The 6,516-nt window shown below is 40.0% G+C and overlaps 1 protein-coding gene across 1 annotated transcript in view; it reads left to right on the top strand.

Annotated features, from left to right (window-relative positions):
- The first annotated feature begins 6,116 nt into the window (after positions 1–6,116).
- Positions 6,117–6,516, top strand: part of TNFRSF19 (TNF receptor superfamily member 19) — a 65,422-nt gene continuing 65,022 nt past the window's right edge. The window contains exon 1 of the mRNA XM_085321753.1: positions 6,117–6,257. The gene's annotated coding sequence lies outside the window, so the exon portion shown is untranslated. The remainder of the gene's footprint in view (positions 6,258–6,516) is intronic.

Genomic DNA, 6,516 nt, shown 5'->3' with positions numbered 1-6,516 from the left:
ACATTGGCTCAAACTTATGGTATAGAACCATATTTTAGAAAATATTAAAAAATGAAGCATTAATTTTAAAAGAAGGTAAACTTGTTCTTAGTTTGTTCTTGGTTATAAGATGAAAAAAGTCTCGGAAAGAGGGCCAATTCTGGTTAAAACTGTCAAAAAAAAGGGAAGGGGGAGGGAGAAGTGGTGCAAGATCTGTGAAATAGACTGAGGGTGTTTTATTTAAGTGGGGAAAATTCTGAACTACAAAGTGAAAACRAAGGCCCAAACTGAACAAATATTTGAAGATAGAAATATGGTCATGTGATTGCAGTGTCTCTATGATCAGACATAGCTATTTATAAACATCACTATGTCTAAAATAAGAACATTATTTTTAGCAGAAAWTAACTTCATGATCTTATAGAAATTGTTTGCTAGAGTTCCCTTAAGGGAATACTTCTAAACGTATGTTTTGATAACAAGTAGGCAGGTGGCCAGCTATGATCTCTACTGCTGATCAGCTAATGGCAAGTATCAGACTTGTTTCTCCTTTTCTTTCCGTYCCACCTACCCTGCTTTTTCTTGTCTCTTCAACAGAATACCTTTGGGATTTGGGTATTTGGGTTTGGGTTTGTTTGGGGGGGGGTGTTGTTTTTGGATACTAAGCTTTTTGCAAATGTAGCAAAACATGGTATAACCTGGTTGAGAGCTTAACATGCTGTATGAGATTAAACAGTGGATAATGAAATGTTCTGAAGTGAAAGGCATGCTACTATGTAGATGAATTACTTAAAGTCAGCTGAARGATAGTGCTTCAAAAACATCCACTGGCTTCTAAAATACAAATTTCAAAGTCACAGGTCTATCAAATTCTCCTGTTTTAGCTATATGAACAGTATTGCTGATCTAGCTCCAACAGCCTTGGAGAATCTCATTGACACAACTCTGCCAGCACCTCTGAAAATAATATGACGTTATTAAAGTTTGCATGCTGGTGCAGAGAGCTTCAGCAACCAAAACAGGTAGAAAATCACAGTGGATCATTTCAGTACAAGTGAAAAGCCCAATGTGAAAGAAGAAAGAAACTTCATTTTTCATCTAATGAAACACGGAACAATCACAAAGACACAGTTCATCAGCTACCAAGATATGTGCAAGGACAGCTAAGGGCTGTGAAACCCCAGAGAACAGTGAAGCAAGAAGTGCACTAGTACCCTAGGGATGCATACTGTTTTTCAAGAATTCTTTAAATGTAGAAACCTTTGAGGCTTCAGTGCTAGATTTTGGGTTGTAATTCATACAGAATCTTTTGTATATTATTTCAAGCACATTGTTACAAACAACTATCTACATAAGTAAAGAAATAGGAAAACATACAGGGCACTGGATGGCCACCTGCCATATAAACTATCATTGCTCTTTTGATTTCACTTTAGTTATAGCTTATACAACTGAGGATCTAATTCAGTGAGAAAAAGTGATTTGCCTCAAGTCATACCCACGTGATATAATTAGGAATAAAACCACAACATCTGATTCCCAATCACAGGTGAATTAACTAGTACTTCCTAGAAGGTGCATCTACATTATCCTCAAGCACAACCTCAAAGCCATATTCCCACCCTTTTGCATTGTCTAGTTGCGGGAATGCCCTTGAGGGTTCCCTAAGAGTGATTCTCGTGGTAAGCCAAGGATCACAAATCTCCATTTTGCTTAGATCTTATATTACCCATGAGGGACCTAGTCAAAGCTGGGTCCTGTGAAGAGCCACAGAGAAAAAAACAGGTAAACTGTAAGATTCAGAACTCAGGAGAGACAGATCCAATCTCTTTTCTCCTRTAACTTGTGTGGGCAACGACCTATCGTTGCAGCATATAAAAGCAGCAAACAGAGCTTCTTCCCTGAAAATCAGAAATTACTTGGGCTACATCCAAAACTAGTGTTAGACTAGAACAAATTGCTCTGCAATGACTGTGCAGTGTTGCAGGTTATAGCGAGTCTGATGACATACTCTGTGATAACAGTGAGCCAGTCTTTCAGGAAATGCCAAAGGGTCTTGATTTTTCTGCCTAAAGGTTCTGTAATTGAAGTTCTTATGAACCTTGTGACTATTAAGGAGATTGCAAGCATAAAATTATAGGTAATGACTATCAAGGAGATTGCAAGCAGTGTAGCAGAGAGTGGGAGTAGGTATCAGCAATACCTGGACTAACAACATCCATGTAATGTGGCAAGAACAGGGTGTTAGATTCCATCAAGATGGCAATGTAGATCATGCAGTAGGATAAGTCCGTGTCTTCTTAAGCATCTCTCCAGACCATGAGTCTGTACAGTCCCATGGAATGATATCCCCCTAATTCTTTATGAAGGTGATGATCTACACTTCTCACAACAACTGGAGCCTAGAGGGGCAAATGCTGCTTCAGAGCCAGTGCTGACCTGCCACAAAAGGCTACGAAAATGGTCTTGCAGCCCATGGCTGGTCATCAGGACGCAGTCACGCCAAGAGATGTGCACAATGAAAGCTTGCAAATGTTCCAGTGCTGTCAGTGGGACATTTGTAATAGCATATCTAGTATCTGTGCCACACTTCAAATGGCTGTGGGTAGCATGAAAGATGGCTGCATGGCGAGCAAGTTTGCTTTAAAGGTGGCACTACATCTCCTGTGCTCATGATTCCTGATGTCTTCCCTGAGCCAGGTTGGAGCTCCTACGGGTTGATGTAAAGGAAGGGCGACACAAGAGGTACAATGAATTGATGAATGCTTATCGCTGAGTGCAGAGAACTTGTATATAAAGCAACATGGTAAATTATGTGATGTGTAAGACAAAAATGCATTAGGCACAGCATGAATATTAGAAGAGCATGTGCCAGGGATTTGCATAACCATTGTGGTTATTTGATAGGAGCACGATACTCCACGAAAATTTTTGTATGTTTTCAGAGATCAGCTGAGCCAAGACATTTAAGAACAACTGCTGACCATTTCAAGGTGATAGTACCTAACTAAAATAGCATTTTTCCCCAAAAAAGCACAATTACACCTACAAAGTATTTTTCTTATTATTTAGTTATATTTAAGAATCATCTCCCCAGAGCTGCCATTTCTATCAGCCAGCTATCATTTATAGCTTTGATCCAACAAAACACTGTAAGCATAAGCTGCAGCCTTGGGCTTGACTCTGTTTTCCCTCTAAACTCCTAAAATGGGATCTAACCTGAGTAACTTATGAGCCTGACTTTTGTCTAACCTTTAGGAGAATAATTAGGCAACCTTCTTGAGTTCTTACATAGTAAAAAGAGAAAGGTACAACTATTAAGCAATTCTCAGTGAAGATCCTTTCTAAATTTAGAAAAGTTTAAGCAATGAATTAGGAAGACAGCATCTCCCTCTGCAGGACTTCAGAGACAGCTCGCTCTCTCTCTGGCCGCATACAGGAAAAAGGCACTTATTTTAGAGCAGCTTTTTAGACACTTAAAAATAAATACAGGTTGGATACCCAATTTCAGTAATTTCAGATCAGCTTCTACCTCAGTAATTTCAGTGATTAGAATCAAACCTCTACTGAATAGTCTAATGGATTTTAATCAGACCACTTGTGCTTGGATGCTTGCTGGGTTAGTGACTACAAGGGGAAGCATGAGCTGATGATTAGAACATGTAAGTGAGTGTTATGTTACACATGTCCTATTTCTAGCTCTGGCACTAGCCTGTTGTATCACTTATACAAATCACTATACATATGTGTTATCTTCATTTTATGCAAAGAGAAAAGATGATTGTCAGCCTTTGGAAAAATACTGAATTATACAGACTGCTGTTATTATTACACACTTTGATCAAACTTTGAGGCAGCAGTACAATAGGGAATGGCAGATTGTTCAGGCTGCTGAGCTCCACAGTGAAAGATAGTGTTATAAAYGCAAAATGCAATACTTAAGCTCTAGGAGGTTAAATTGGTAATAATTAACCTTACTTCTCTTTTTGATACRTGCAAAAGAAAGATCAAAGACCTCTAACAGCCTTTTAGGATTTGCTTTTACTTAAAGCACAGAGAACTAAAAGGTGCTTTTTGCAAATGATATTCTTCTTAAAGGATAGCACCTTTAAAAATGAACAGAAAACAGTTATTTCAGTTCTGAACAGATAATCTGTAAAATTTATTTTGCCTGTAAAATTTATTTCAACTTATGCACTTCCAGTTTTACCATGAAAGCAACAAATGGACTGTCAGCAAGTAATCTCCCAGGGAGCAGGGAGAAGTTGTATGTCAGAAGAGCACAAATTAACGTTTGAATAAATGTCTTTTATTTATAATAGTTGGAAGTGATAATTAGAGAAAGACAGAAATTTATGGTTTGTTGACATATTTTTCCAGTAATATCTTCCTGAAAGTCAATTCATTTCCTGTATGATACTCCTTTGTACCYGTAACACATCTCCTCCATCTCAATTACCAGAACATCCCCCAAAGGCCTACCTGGATAGATAATCCAAAACACTACTTAAACTATATCCAACTAACAACACAATTACACTATTCAGCATCCCTTAAAAGGCTCTCAAAGCTTTTTGGAGATGTTAATTACTATCACCGTGATACACAGTGCTCGTTATGAGGCCTGGTGCTAGCCACCGTACATCGTCCAGCCAGCAGAAGGCTCCCTAAGCTACCAAGTGCAGCAAAAGCACGTATGGAGCCGCTGAAACAAGGACGGCCCAGGCCGAGGGAGCGCACACGGCAGTGGGGGAACGCAGCCTGGCAGGGAGCTGCAGGCGAGGGCCCAGCAGTGCACAGGCTGTGAAAGCAGGAGTTGGACAAACTCRCTTTTCCAGGGGGCCAGCAGCAAGAGGGAGGTGCTTCCAGCCTGCGCACAGGGCCCCACGCAAGGAGGGATCTCGGCAAGACACTTGCTCTGAACTACCCAATACACATTAYGTGCTGCTTGTTTACTTTTGTTTTTAATGCTCAAGGCAGCCGTGACTAGCACATTTGCTCTATTTACTTTTAATGAATTCTCGGTTACTCAGTGTGGAAATATTTGCAGGAATCCCCCAATGGCTACCAGTTGACATGCTTACATCGCCTTTATCATGCTTGGGTAGTATACCCAAAGAAAGAGGGATACACTTATGAGAACTTCTGCAATATCTTCAGTATGGCTGATTATCCTAAAAGCAATCYTGCCTGATATTTGTATGTCCTACTGCCAGCTGAAGTACATAGGGCTGAATTAATCTCTATGCCACAACCTTGGCTAACCTTTTCCCCTTGTGGTCAGGGAAAATGAAATTTGGTTGTACATTACTCCTGCATTTTCTCTGTACTGAAATAGCACAAGTCAGAGCAGTCCTGAGAATTGTTCTGCTTTCCATGGACCTCTTCAGCCATTCTTGGGGCTATAAACTGCAGCAACACAGCAAATGTCTGTCAATATCCTTTTATTCCCCCAAAGCCTCACTCTGCTGACAGGATAATGTGACCACTTTGAATCCATCCCAGCTTGGCAATACCCTTATACTAAAAGGCTTCTGAGGGTTACTTATGGCAGCTTTATGGCTCATTTACATAAAGGAATTACGAGCCACAGACGAATCAGGCCCAGATAAAATGATCTGTAAAAGGACACACAGTAAATAGCAGGGAGGACATGAACTGAAAACTAAGAGTATGCTCTACTGTGCTTGTTTTCGACATTGCAAAATTGCCAGCTCCCTGTACAAAATATACTCTTTTCTCTGCTCCAGACCTCAAAAAAGAGACGAGCAAAAGTAGGTTTTTGTCATTTGTTACAGCTGCCTAACATAACTGACCTGCATGTCTGACTTCCAGAACTTCACAGAAAATTGTAACTTCCTGTTGCAGACAAAATTATAAAGCATCTTTTTGTAGCAAGAAAGCTTTATAGGTACATTATTCTCCCTTCTTAGGAGGCAACTGTAATATAATGRAAACTTTGAAGTGAGCCTTGGGTTTGTTACAATGGACTAACCTGATTAGAAATCATGCAAACTCTTGTTGCTCTGTAGCTGTGTTCCCCCACAGGCTGTATTCTAGCTCTCTAACCAGTCCCACAGCATTGAATGATGTCATGGGATCTGCAGCTCAGTGAGATGAAAGGGATAAAGCGGAACCCGCTGGCACTGGGGAACGCTTCCAACACACAATCCACAACACAGCTTGGGAACTCAAAAGCTACAGATCCAGCCACTCAACTCTAAGCATTTAAGAATCATGTGCATTCTCCCTGCACAAGAAAAGAAAGGGAAAAAAAAGTTAGTGATCGATTTTTAACAAAAGAACTAGAGCACTGAAAGGCAGAATTTAAGAGTGCAAGTACCTGCTGGAAAAGGAGCTCTTTTTCCTCTCCAAAGCACAGCCTTTGATGTATGGCAACTGATCACTGATCAGATTACAGGCATTTGGTCTCAGTGCTCGTCTGCCTTTGATCTGCATGGTTAATTTTATTTTCCCGGATTTGGAGTTTCGTCTGGGCTTGTGCTGACATACTTTTTTTTTTTTTTTTTTTTTTTT

Source organism: Rhea americana, unplaced genomic scaffold, assembly GCF_003343005.1.
Source record: "Rhea americana isolate MKP2758 unplaced genomic scaffold, rheAme1 scaffold_71, whole genome shotgun sequence".
In the NCBI taxonomy this organism is placed as follows: Eukaryota; Metazoa; Chordata; class Aves; order Rheiformes; family Rheidae; genus Rhea; species Rhea americana.
Note: the sequence above shows the minus strand (reverse complement) of the source record. Positions and strands in the feature narration are given on the sequence as shown.